The sequence below is a fragment of the Moschus berezovskii genome, chromosome X (genome assembly GCF_049115385.1).
Source record: "Moschus berezovskii isolate FMDL1 chromosome X, NW_MosBer_1.0, whole genome shotgun sequence".
Taxonomy (NCBI): Eukaryota; Metazoa; Chordata; class Mammalia; order Artiodactyla; family Moschidae; genus Moschus; species Moschus berezovskii.
This window is the reverse complement of record NC_142488.1, coordinates 55,656,049-55,669,301: the sequence shown is the minus strand read 5'-3', so window position 1 is coordinate 55,669,301 and position 13,253 is coordinate 55,656,049. Positions and strand designations below refer to the sequence as shown.

The following is a 13,253-nucleotide window of genomic DNA, read 5'->3' as shown; positions in this document are numbered from 1 at the left end:
TGTGGGTCTCAGAGTGAACTTTAAGACCTTAACATTTATATGAGAAAAGAGGAAAGCCTGAAAAATAAAAAGCGAATCATCCAACTATATCCAGACAACCGCCCATCACTGACCAGACAGAATTCCCCAAAACTCACCCTCCCCGGGTCCCCTTTACCTTCACACCGCTCCCGCACAGAGCACCGGGATCCTCTTCACAACAACTATTAAACCACGGCTGAAAACTGCAGCTGCTTCCGGTCACCACCCTTAGCACCGCCCCTTCTCGGGGTTTGGGTGGGAGGGTCACACGAAGGGGCGTGGCTCTGCACCGGCGCAAAACCACGTTCGAAGCCACAGTCAACGAACAGTCAACATGGCGATGTTACGGAGTCCGTGTTTTGGAGCATTCAATGCCCCTCGGCAGCGTTGTCAGGCGGGGAACGTGGCCGCGCCCGAGTTGCGCTTCCCCGTGGGGTACGCCATGTTGGAGGAGTGTCCATTCCGTACAGAGGATGAGGAAGCCTCTACTCACGTTGGGAGCGGTGGCCCTGTCTCACAGGTGGTGGGGAGCAAGAATGAGTGCTTTTCTCTGGGCGGGCTTCTTGGAGAAAGGGTCTTTGGCTTTGAACTCTATGGATCTGTCTAATGATGTTCAGCGAAGCTGAGAGGCCTCTGGAAAGACACAGAGATGCCAGTGGCTATTATCTCCTGGCGGATAACGGGATGAGAAGTCGGACTGCTTGCAGGCTTCTGGAACATACCACAAGGGGCGAGAGGGAAGAAACCAGGGGCCTACAGGCCCTCCTAGGATATAGCACTGGAGGAAAAGGGGAAGGAGTCAGTGTAAGCTTCCCCTCTGCTGGGCTTGTGGGGTTGGCTGTGGGATTTTTTTTTTGCTAAGTCACTTCAGTCGTGTCCGACTCTGTGTGACCCCATAGATGGAAGCCCACCAGGCTCCCCTATCCCTTGGATTCTCCAGGCAAGAACACTGGAGTGGGTTTGCCATTTCCTTCTCCAATGTGTGAAAGCGAAAAGTGAAAGTGAAGTCGCTCAGTCTTGGATGCTTCCAAAATCGACCTTATGTGGACATACCCACTCCAGCCACCCCAGCTAAAATAAGTTTATACCAATTTTTAAAAAATTTTCCCTTAATCTAATACAATATGTTAATAAAAATATTTTAGGAAAATTTGCTTTTATTTTTTCATAAAATAAAATGTATATAGTAATAGTTCCCTGGTGGCTCAGAGTTTAAAGCGTCTGCCTGCAATGCGGGAGACCAGGGTTCGATCCCTGGGTCGGGAAGATCCCCTGGAGAAGGAAATGGCAACCCACTCCAGTATTCTTGCCTGGAGAATCCCATGGATGGAGAAGCCTGGTGGGCTATAGTCCACGGGGTCGCAAAGAGTCGGACACGACTGAGCGACTTAACTTTCACTTCACTTTTCAATAGTGCCCTTACTTTGCAAATGTAGCTTTAAGACAAGACCGCTTCTGCCCTTTAACCAGTTTGTTGCCCCTTGTCACCTCCAGTAAGGAAATCCTGGAGATGCCCTTGCCCTCTGGGAGATGTCACTGGGGCAGATGAAGAAAAAGTCATGCTGCCCTTCTTCTGGGAATGCCTGCGTATCTTTCAAAACCCGAGTTCCAATATCTCCTTCATGGAATCCTCCTGATAGAGGTAGAGGGCTCTGTATCCCACTGCAGGCCATTTTGAATCCTCAAGTAAGGAAGGTGTTTGCAGGAGCTCAAGTGTGAACTTGCTGGATGCTCTCAGTCCAGTGACATTCCATCTGGGCCTCAGTTTAACAATCTGGAATATAAGGGTGTCCTATCCAATTAACCTAAGAACATCTAGGATTAATCTGTAGTCTGACAAATTTATCAGGCAGTGAGGGAGACCACACACCAGAGGAACCATGGAGTGGTTCACTAAACAAAAGAAAAAATGGAGTTATGAAATTCTGAGGAATGGTGAAGTTCAGATGACATTTGAATGAAGCAGTGTTTTGGTAAACTCAAAGCAGAGCAGGGCTGTAGGTGGACTATAAAGTGAACTCAGAATCCTGTTTCCTTGGAAACCATAAAGTTAAGATAGATATGGAATTTTCTATCTAGATACCCCCTCTCTGCAGTGGGGTTGAAAACTTTAGCTGCTCTTTTGTGTGCTGCTAAGTTGCTGCTAAGTCACTTCAGTCGTGTCCGACTCTGTGTGACCCCATAGACGGCAGCCCATCAGGCTCCCCCGTCCTTGGGATTCTCCAGGCAAGAACACTGGAGTGGGTTGCCATTTCCTTCTCCAATGTGTCAAAGTGAAAAGGGAAAGTGAAGTTGCTCAGTCATGTCTGACTCGTAGCGACCCCATGAACTGCAGCCTACCAGGCTCCTCCGTCCATGGGATTTTCTAGGCAAGAGTACTGGAGTGGCTTGCCATTGCCTTCTCCGTCTTTTGTGTGTAAGTGACTTAAAATCTTCAGCAAGAGTGGGATGTTTTATCTGTACTGATATCAAACAGTTTCTGATACTTTATGATTGTAGAGAACAAAGTTTCTCAGTGAGTAAAAAAGCAGCAGACACTCAAAGCAGGAGTTCTTTATGGCATTACAGATACAGGACATCCTTGAGAGAAATAATGCTTCCTATTAATTTTCTTCTGACTTTATCTGTGTCTGTTCCCCCAGCCTTATGAATGGTAGAGCATACTTTTACATTCTTAGCTGAAATTTTACTTTCTTAGATGGTTAGAGTCTCTGATTATCCAAGATTCTCTTTCTACCCCTATAGTCCTGGTCTGGGTGTTTGTTGAATGAATACATGAAAGAAGAAATGGAATCAGTGGAAGCATGTTTGGTATGCCTACTAGTCTAATACAGCACCGGGAATCATTGTTAATGTCAGTGTCATACTAGTACTATGGTTATGTTTTTAAAAAGCTAAGTCTATTAGACTATTTCAGAGAAGAAAGAAGGAGCCAATAATCCAAAGTCATTAGTGATCAGGGAAATACAAATAATGAGATAACATTTTACACCCATTCAACTTGCAAAAATTATGTCTGACAAAACAGACTGTTGGAGAGGATATATAAATACAGGATCTTCTTGCCCTGTTGAAGGAATATAAATCAGTGTGACCACTTCAGAAAATAGTTGGCATTTCCTCCTGCAGTGAATATTTACAGACCTCACAATCTATCCTGTCCATGCTTAGGAATATATCTAAGAGAACCACTTGCACATGAAACCTAGAATGTGCATGGTATCTTGTTCACAGTAGCAAAACCTGGAAACAAAAGTGAATGGAGTAAAAATCAATGAACCAGAACAGTACCCAACAATAGGGATGAATTTAAGGGAAAAAAAACAACTGTGATTCCCAAAATAGTATAAAAAGCGTAACACACTTTTATAAAATTCAAAAGAATTATTTAGGATTTTGTATAGTTGTGATAAAATTATATTAAAAGGAAATAAAAAATTGATGAACTTGGTATTTAGGATGATGTTTAACTCAGTTGAGGACAGGCAGGGCCAGGAATTGAGGAAACACGTGGGTAGATGGAATTATTGTTAAGGCCATACCTTTTCTTTTGGGTGGTAGGTGCGTAAGTGCTAATCACATTAGTAAAACTAACTCAATCTTTAAGTTAATCTGGAAAATTAAACTGTTAGTGAGATGGACAGGGGAGCCGGGCGTGCTGCAGTTCATGGGGTCGTGAAGACTCAGACACAACTTGGTGACTGAACAACAACAACAAACTTAAATATCTAAATGTAAAAAGAGAAAGTCTGCATGGAGAAAAGTACAATCGTGTCCTTGAATGGGCTAAGAAAATCTTTGGCCCCAACCCAGAGGTGGGATGATCAAGAAGGCAGGTGCTCCATGGCCTTGATACTGTGGCCCCTGCCAAAGGTGCTCTGCCTCTAAGGCTCACCCTGGCACACCACTCATGTACCTGCTCAAATGTCTTTTTTTCTTTTTTAAAAAAATTTTTATTGAAATACGGTTGATTAGCAATGTTGTGTTTCAAGTGCACAGTAAAGTGATTCAGTTATATAGTCATTATTTTTACATTCTCTTCCATTTTAGGTTATTACAAGATACTGAATATATTTCCCTGTGCTATATAGTAGGTGCCTGTTGTTTATCTATTTTATGTATGGTAATGTGCATCTATCTGTTAATCCCATACTCCCAATTAACCCCTCTCACTTTGAAAGTGAAAGTTGCTCAGTCATGTCCGACTCTTTGAGACCCCACAGACTATACAGTCCATGGAGTTCTCCAGGCCAGAATACTGGAGTGGGTAGCCTATCCCTTCTCCAGGGGATCATCCCAACCCAGGGATCGAACCCATGTCTCCTGCATTGCAGGCGGATTCTTTACCAACTGAGCCACAAAGGAAGCCCTCCCATTTTGGTAGCCATTAATTTTGAATCACCTGGTAAATAGGCCAGAGTAGCTCATCCAGATGAGGACTGTGTTGCCTCTGATGTCCAAAGAGGCCCTAGGTGTTGTCCCTCGTTTTTGCTTATGGAAGAGCCAGATGCAAAACTTACTCTTCAAGAGGTTAGAAGAGTATATCAGCAAGTCCCCCACCACTGGACCCCTAGTAATCTCACTGAGATAGAAGGCCCTTAAATATTTTTTCAGATTCATTTCCCGTCTTCTGACACACAAATATCTTATCCACCAGTCTAGAGTAGTTGCTCACTCTTGTCCATTAGGTCTAATCAGCATAATATCCATGTAATGGACCAATGTGGGGTTCCCAGGTGGCGCCAGTGGTAAAGAACCTGGCTGCCAATGCAAGAGATGTAAGGGACATGGGTTCGATTCCTGGGTTGGGAAGATCCCCTGAAGGAGGTCACAACAACCCACTCCAATATTCTTACCTGGAGAATCCTGTGGACAGAGGAGCCTGGAAGTCTACAGTCCATAGTGTCACAAAGAGCCAGACATGATTAAAGTGACTGGGCATGAAGACATGTGATGTGATGTCTTGTGGAAGGGAAAGGTGACCAAAATCCCTACAAACTAAATTATGACATAGGACTGGAGAGTTGATCTACGTCTGAGGTAGGACAGTGAAGGTATATAGCTGGCCCTGCCAATGGAAAGAAAACTGCCTTTGCTGGCTTTACTAACAGTACTGCTTTGAAAAAAGTCTTTTATCAGATAAGTATCTACACGCTGAGTAAAGGATGTGTTCATTTGCTTAAGAAACAAAACTGTATCTAGTATAGCAGCTGCTGTTGGAGACACTACCTGGTTAAGTTTATGATAATCCACTGTCCTTCTTCAAGATCCATTTGTCTTCTGCACGACATGACAAATAGGCACGTTGAATGAGGATGTGGTGGAACCACAATCCCTGCATCTTGTAATAACTTACAATGGAAGAGAATGTAAAAATAATGACTATATAACTGAATCATTTTCCTGTGCACTAGAAACTAACACAACATTGCTAATCAACTGAATTTCAATAATTTTTTTAAAAAAGAAAAAGACATTTGAGCAGGTGCATGAGTGGTGTGCCAGGGTGAGCCTTGGAGGCAGAGCACCTTTGGCAGGGGCCACAGAAAATGTCAAGGCCATCGAGCACCTGCCTTCTTGATCATCCCACCACTGGGTGGCGTCTCTGGGCTGGGGCCAAAGATTTTCTTAGCCCATTCAAGGATAGGACTATACTTTTCTCCATGCAGACTTTCTCTTTTTACATTTAGATATTTATCTAACAGTTTGTCATTGTTCAGTCGCCAAGTCGTGTCCAAGTCTTTACTACTGCATAGACTGCAAAACACCAGGCTTACCTGTCCATCTCACCATCTAACAGTTTAATTTTCCTGATTAATATAGTAGAGCTTTGTTCTTTATTTTACTTATTGTGTTTTAGTATTGTGTATAATTTAATCTCAAACTTCCGATTTAACCCTCTTCCCCACCTGCCTTTGGTAACTGTAAATTTGTTTTCTACATCTGTGAGTTTATTTCTGTTTTATAAATAAGTTCATTTGTATCATGTTTTTAAAATCCACATATAAGATATTATCACTCAAATGTGTTTTCCTCAGATATTTTTCTTCCCTGACCTATCCCACAACTAACTCTCTAACTCCTCACTATGCATTTGTTTTCTTCATAACCTTCCTTTTTATTGGAAATTATCTTATTCATTTCCTGTTTGCTCATTTCTGTTCATGCTGATACTGCAGTGATTTCTGCTTCTTGCATATGTACTCAGCTGATTTATTTTTAGTATCTTTACCACACATGTAGAGAGCAGCAAAACATATATATGCTGTATTCATTTTGTTAAAAGATTAATTATTCCCTCTAAAAGACTCTGCAAGCATCTCTGGATGACATGACTAGTTATAATATTGATTTTGTAGAGTAATGCAGAAAGTACTAGAGATGGAGAACTTCTGAGTATATAAGACCCTATTTATTCATTCAACAATAATCTATTGATCACCAGTCACTGCTCTTGATACTTAATGTTTGGTTGAACAAAGCAACCCCCAAACCCCTAATTTCCTGGACCTGACATTCTGGTGAAGAAGAAAGGCAATAAACATTGTTGAAAGGTGATGACTTCTAAAGAGGGTTGGATAGGACAGAGTGATATGAATTGAAAGTGCTGGAGAACTGCCACTTTAAATAGGAAAAGCAGTCTCCTCTTAAACTCTACCACTGGCTGCCCTGCATTCTGGAGCAGGCCAGTCTCAAATCTTCACAAGTATGTGGGCATCTAGTTGAAAACAAGGAAGAATGCAAGGTCAGAATATTTTCACATCTGCAACTAAGGATGTAACAATGAGTACCTTTTTGTCCTATAGTAGATGCAAGGAGTGGGCTTATCCAATGACTCAGTGGTAAAGAATCCACCTGCAGTGCAGGAGATGAAGGAGACTCTGGCTTGATCCCTGGGTCAGGAAGATCCCCTGGAGGAGGAAATGGCAACCCCCTCCAGTATTCTTGCCTGGAGAATCCCACGGATAGAGGAACCTGGTGAGCTACAGTCCATGGGGTTACAAAGAGTCAGACACAACTGAGTGACTGAGTACACACACACACACACACACACACGCAAGGAGTAATATCCAGTCTTCTGATCAGTCTTGTCTTGCATGCCTTCCTTTAGTAGATGAAAAACATATTGCAGTATTTACTGAGCAGGGTTTCCTGGTGGCTCAGCTGGTCAAAAATCTGTTTGCATTGCAGGAGACCACCTGCAGTGTCGGAGACTTGGGTTTGATCCTTGGGTTGGAAAGGTCCCCTGGAGCAGGAAATGGCAACCTACTCCAGTATTCTTGCTGGGGAACCCCATGGACAGAGGAGCCTGGCAGGCTACATTTCATGAGGTAGCAAAGAGTCAGATATGACTTAACAACTAAACCACCGCCACTTAGCCGGGACCTCTGAACCAACAGCTACAATTATTTACATGTGTCAGTAGATACAAAGCAATGATAGTTCATTTAATTTACACCCAGATTTTTAATGGAAAAATTTCACACTATTATTGGGTAGTCACAAAGTCCAGCCCTCTACTGCCCAGAATGTAGAACTGGGGCCGTAAACAGATGTGACTGATCTGAGGGCATAAAGATATAGAGAACACCAGAGCACAGGGCCAGATCCTTTCAAATAGGATAATTATTAGATTTTATTTTATGAGGAATTATGAATAATAAAAGGAGCCAGGAGGAGAAAGGGGTCTGGGGCTCTCAAAGTGGAGATAAGGGTCTGGAATTATCAAGGAGGAGGAAAGGACAAACATCTCTTTTTTCTCTACATTCCTTAGTCTTTAGTCACATAAAACATTTTTTTTTCTTTAAGCCCAGAACTGATGATTACACAACAAACAATTCAGTTTAAACTCTGTACTAAGGATTATGTAACAACAGTGTATCCTGCTTGAGAACAGTTTTTCCTTCCTGGTGGGTCTAGTGAGATCTTTACAACCTGGAAAGATTCTTTTGATTTATTGTAATAACTAATGTAAAAAGTATGTAATTCCCTTGCTAACACTAGCGAAGAGGCACCCTGTCCCCCTTCTGATGTCTATGTCAGAAGCTTTCTCTGTCCCTTTTCATACTGTCAACCAAAAAAAGAAAAAAAAAGGTGTGCAACTTGAGGGTTGTGAGTTAAGTTTTATTTGGGGCAAAATGAGCACCACAGCCCAGGAGGCAGCATCTCAGATAGCTCTGAGTTCAGTTCAGTTCAGTCACTCAGTCGTGTCCGACTCTTTGCGACCCCATGAATCACAGCACGCCAGGCCTCCCTGTCCATCACCAACACCTGCAGTTCACTCAAACTCACGTCCATAGAGTTGGTGATGCCATCCAGCCATCTCATTCTCTGTCATCCCCTTCTCCTACTGCCCGCAATGCCTCCCAGCATCAGAGTCTTTTCCAATGAGTCAACTCGTCACATGAGGTGGCCAAAGTATTGGAGTTTAAGCTTCAGCATCAGTCCTTCCAATGAACACCCAGGACTGATCTCCTTTAAAATGGACTGGTTGGATCTCCTTGCAGTCCAAGGGACTCTCAAGAGTCTTCTCCAACACCACAGTTCAAAAGCATCAATTCTTTGGCGATCAGCCCTCTTCATAGTTCAACTCTCACATCCATACATGACCATGGGAAAAACAATAGCCTTGACTAGACGGACCTTGGTTGGCAAAGTAATGTTTCTGCTTTTTAATATGCTATCCGGGTCGGTCATAACTTTCCTTCCAAGGAGTAAGCGTCTTTTAATTTCATGGCTGCAATCACCATCTGCAGTGATTTTGGAGTGCAAAAAAAAAAGTCTGACACTGTTTCCACTGTTTCCCCATCTATTTCCCATCAAGTGATGGGACCAGATGCCATGATCTTTGTTTTCTGGATGTTGAGCTTTAAGCCAACTTTCTCACTCTCCTCTTTCATTTTCATCAAGAGGCTTTTGAGTTCCTCTTCACTCTCTGCCATAAGGGTGGTGTCATCAGCATATCTGAGGTTATTGATATTTCTCCCGGCAATCTTGATTCCAGCTTGTGCTTCTTCTAGCCCAGCATTCCTCATGATGTACTCTGCATAGAAGTTAAATAAGCAGGGTGACAATATACAGCCTTGACGTACTCCTTTTCCTATTTGGAACCAGTCTGTTGTTCCATGTCCAGTTCTAACTCTTGCTTCCTGACCTGCATACAGGCTTCTCAAGAGGCAGGTCAGGTGGTCTGGTATTCCCATCTCTTGAATAATTTTCCAGTTTATTGTGATCCACACAGTCAAAGGCTTTGGCATAGTCAATGAAGCAGAAATAGATGTCTTTCTGGAACTCTCTTGCTTTTTCAATGATCCAGCGGATGTTGGCAATTTGATCTCTGGTTCCTCTGCCTTTTCTAAAACCAGCTTGAACATCTGGAAGTTCACGGTTCACATATTGCTGAAGCCTGGCTTGGAGAATTTTGAGCATGACTTTACTAGCGTGTGAGATGAGTGCGATTGTGTGGTAGTTTGAGCATTCTTTAGCATTGCCTTTCTTTGGGATTGGAATGAAGACTGACATTTTCCAATCCTGTGGCCACTGCTGAGTTTTCCAAATTTGCTGGCATATTGAGTGCAGCACTTTCACAGCATCATCTTTCAGGATTTGAAATAGCTCAACTGGAATTCCATCACCTCCACTAGTTTTGTTCATAGTTATGCTTTCTAAGGTCCACTTGACTTCACATTCCAAGATGTCTGGCTCTAGGTGAGTGATCACACCATCGTGATTATCTTGGTCGTGAAGATGTTTTTTGTACAGTTCTTCTGTGTATTCTTGCCACCTCTTCTTAATATCTTCTGCTTCTGTTAGGTCCACACCATTTCTGTCCTTTATTGAGAGACTGCTCTAAAATGGCAGTGGGGGAAAGTCAACATATAAGGTTTTGGTGAAGGGGGAGTTCAATGCCATGAAGCACTCATTTTACAAAATTTTGTTAGTCATGAGGATCTGATGTCACCATGAAGGGATTTAGTGCTTCTCTAGATATGAAGAGATGTAAGGATTGAGATCATAAAATCTGTTCCTAAAATCATGCAACTATCTGAAGACCTGTCCCACCATATTCCCTGGAGCACAGAGTGCCTCACTCCACCCTGAACTCCCTCAGGGGTTGTTGAAGGTCAACAGCTATAGCAGCAATCTCTGTAGAGGCAGATGGCAAATACCAATGCTCTTGGTAAGTGCCAATTTGTAGTTGACAATATTTTAATAAAATTCTGCTACACAAAAACTCGAGTGATCAAGCCTGGTCCCTGGTCCCAGAACTAAATCTTCAGAGATCAAGAATCCAACACCATTCACCATAAACTATCATCTTGGGGGCTTGTCCAGGATCTTCAGGACAAGGTAAGAACACTCAGAGTTCTAGCCTCTCTGCTTTCTCAGTACACATGTTTTCTGCTTTACTAACTCTATGGTGTGCTTCTGTGAATGAATGACACTCCCTGTGCGAAGTGAGCATTGAGCCTTGCTCTACGGTTTCACAATGCCTCGTAATGACTGAAGGCAACCCCCAAAAGGGGAGCATTATCGGGGTTTTAACCGATCTGCCAATGTAAAGAGACACCCAACATCCCTGCGAGGGGAGCAGGCAGAAATGGGTGAAGCATGTGAACCGAACTTTCCTTGCTCGGTCAGCTTTTCCTGGTCTCTTTGATCACTTCATAATTGGGTGGGGAATTAGAACTACTAACTGAACTGAACTGAACCTAATCTGTCGGATCATCGATTTTCAAGGGACTTGTGATCCATGCTGTTATTGTGTACTTTTACTTAGACCCCATGTATGGAAGCTCTTAGCTTTACTAGACTAGGCAAGCCTGCCTGAAAGTTACTAGGAGCATGTATGGAGCAAGGTGGAACTCTAGCTCCAGGAACGTCTCTCAGGCTGGAAGTTACTAGCTTGGCTGCCTGCCTCAGGGGCCAGAGACCTGAAAGTGAATCTTTGTCATGGCTGTGCCTCCTATCTAAATGGATAGAAGCACTGCTGGTGACCATGGGGTTTTTGAGGACACAGACTGGGAATTGAAGGATCTGTTCAGATTGGAAGTACAGTGGGCTTCTTCCTTTGGTAGCTCTAGCTCTTAGTAGACCAGAGGAAGCTCTCTGGCGGCTTTTGTCTCAACTCCTTAGATGTTCTTTTGTGGAATCTGTGGAAATGAACTGGAAGGATTGGTCCTAGTAGCTCAAGGACAAAACTCACTTTTTCCTCTCTAGCCAACCCTCTACCACCTCTTTTGGTATACTGATGTGGCAATGACTCACCACTTCTACTGAGGTCAGGACTGTACTCAGGAATGGGCATAGGCACACATAAGATGGATGTTTCCCCTAGTAGTACTAGCTTGGGAAACATTCCAGGAAAGCTACTCTGTTACACTCTGGGTGGCAACAGAGAAAAGGGTAAATCAAACAAAGGTCTTGGTGGTATGGAAGTAAATCAATCTGGGATGCCATCAGGTCTACCTGTGATGCATCTCCACCGCACCTCAGTGGTAGAACCGGGAGGGACAAGTAAGATGCCTCCATCGGTAAGGGACAGACTAAGTCTGACCAGGAAAGGAAAGCTTCCGGTGGAGAGTCTTCTATACCCCCATCTAGAGCAGGGAAGGACGCTTCCGGTGGAAAAACATAGCTGTGGATGCCGCTTTTTTCACTCTTACAGATGGGAGTCAGCAGTTCCAGAAACACTCCTTTGAAATGTATTTTTTTAAAAAAACTGGGACAAGTTTGGTCCCCAGGACTTAGAAAGACACACCCGATCTTCTTCTGTGACACTGAATGGCCACAGTATCCTTTGGAAGACGGGGAAAGCTGACCTGTTGAAGAATCTCAATTATTACTGTTTTACAACTAGACCAGTTCTGTAGGAAACAAGAGAAATGGGTAGAAGTGCCATATGTGTTGTTCTTTATCTCTCTACGAGACATGCCAGACTTGTGTCCTAAGGGTGCAGATTTGGGTGTGAAACCTTCAGCTGCCTCCTGTTCTCTTACTTTGCCCCTGTATCTGGGGCTCCCAGCTGAACAGGCTGAGAGTCAGGGCACCCTTCCAGGAGGGGTTGCCTCTGTCTCAGTAGAAATTCAAACAGTACCAATTGCAGTCGAGACTGTCTAGAGGATCCAAAAAGTACACAGAAGCCTTTATGGGACTCACTTTACTTTATGAGCTTACTTGGAGAGATGTAATGTATGTCTTGGGACAGACGCTGACTCCTGACTTGAGAACTCGAGTTTTGGGGGAAGCTGAGATTTCCCTGTAGCTCAAATGGTAATGAATCTGCCTGCAAGGCAGGAGACCAGGGTTCGATCCCTGGGTTGGGAAGTTCCTCTGGAGAAGGAAATGGCAATCCACTCCAGTATTCTTGCCTGGAGAATTCCATGGACAGAAAAGTCTGGCGGGCTACAGTTTGTGGGGTTGCAAAAAGTCAGACATGACTGAGCGACTAACACAGTCCACTACTTTTGGAGATGAATGGCTTGAACATGAGACAAGGGGAAAGAGGGAACATGAAATAGCCCCCCTTCCTACTAGGAGCCAAGCAGTTCTTATAACAGAGTCACTTTGCCAGATGTATTCTTGAAGGACTCAAGTAAGCACATGTTGACTTTAAACTATGCTAAGTTAGCTGACATAGACCAGGGATAGAAGGAAACTCCTGATAAATTCCTAATTTAGACTATGGGAGGCTCTCCACAAGTTTACTGATGTCAATCTTGAAAGTGCAGAAGGAGGAATGATCTTAAAAGATAGATTTCTCACTCACTCAGCTCCGGATATCTGCCGTAAATTACAAAAACAGGCGTTTGGATCAAATCAGTCTTTAAAAAAACTGTTACAACTGGCTCAGACAGTATATTATGGTAGAGAATATAAGGGGGAAAATAAGAGGCAAAAAAGAACCGGACAAAAGACTGAAGCCCCAACAATGGCTGTTAGATCTGCTCTGAAACAGCCTGAGGAGAAATGCCCAGAGGAACCCAGGTGAAAAGGGAAAGACTTGTTATTACTGTGGAAAAGAGGGACATCTCAAGCGGGATTGCCCTCAGGCATCTAAGCCACCCTTGACTCCAGGTCTGGTCTGCAAAGGACCATACTAGAGAAGAGACTGCCCTCCGAGGTGTAGGCCCCAGGGGTTGGACTCTTAAGACAATCTGGACTGAAGGTGCCCAGGGTTCCCCACACAAGCTACCATCCTAATTACACCTGAGGAACCCTGGATATTAATA

At 43.5% G+C, this 13,253-nt stretch overlaps 1 protein-coding gene and 1 pseudogene across 3 annotated transcripts in view; one reads left to right on the top strand and one right to left on the bottom strand.

Moving 5' to 3' along the window:
- Positions 1 to 685, bottom strand: part of ZNF81 (zinc finger protein 81) — a 134,412-nt gene extending 133,727 nt beyond the window's left edge. For all 3 annotated transcript variants that reach the window (XR_016036963.1, XM_055393778.2, XM_055393777.2), the window contains exon 1: positions 158 to 685. The gene's annotated coding sequence lies outside the window, so the exon portion shown is untranslated. The remainder of the gene's footprint in view (positions 1 to 157) is intronic.
- LOC129563893 (protein fem-1 homolog A-like) overlaps positions 1 to 13,253 on the top strand; it is a 247,313-nt pseudogene that overhangs the window by 176,811 nt on the left and 57,249 nt on the right.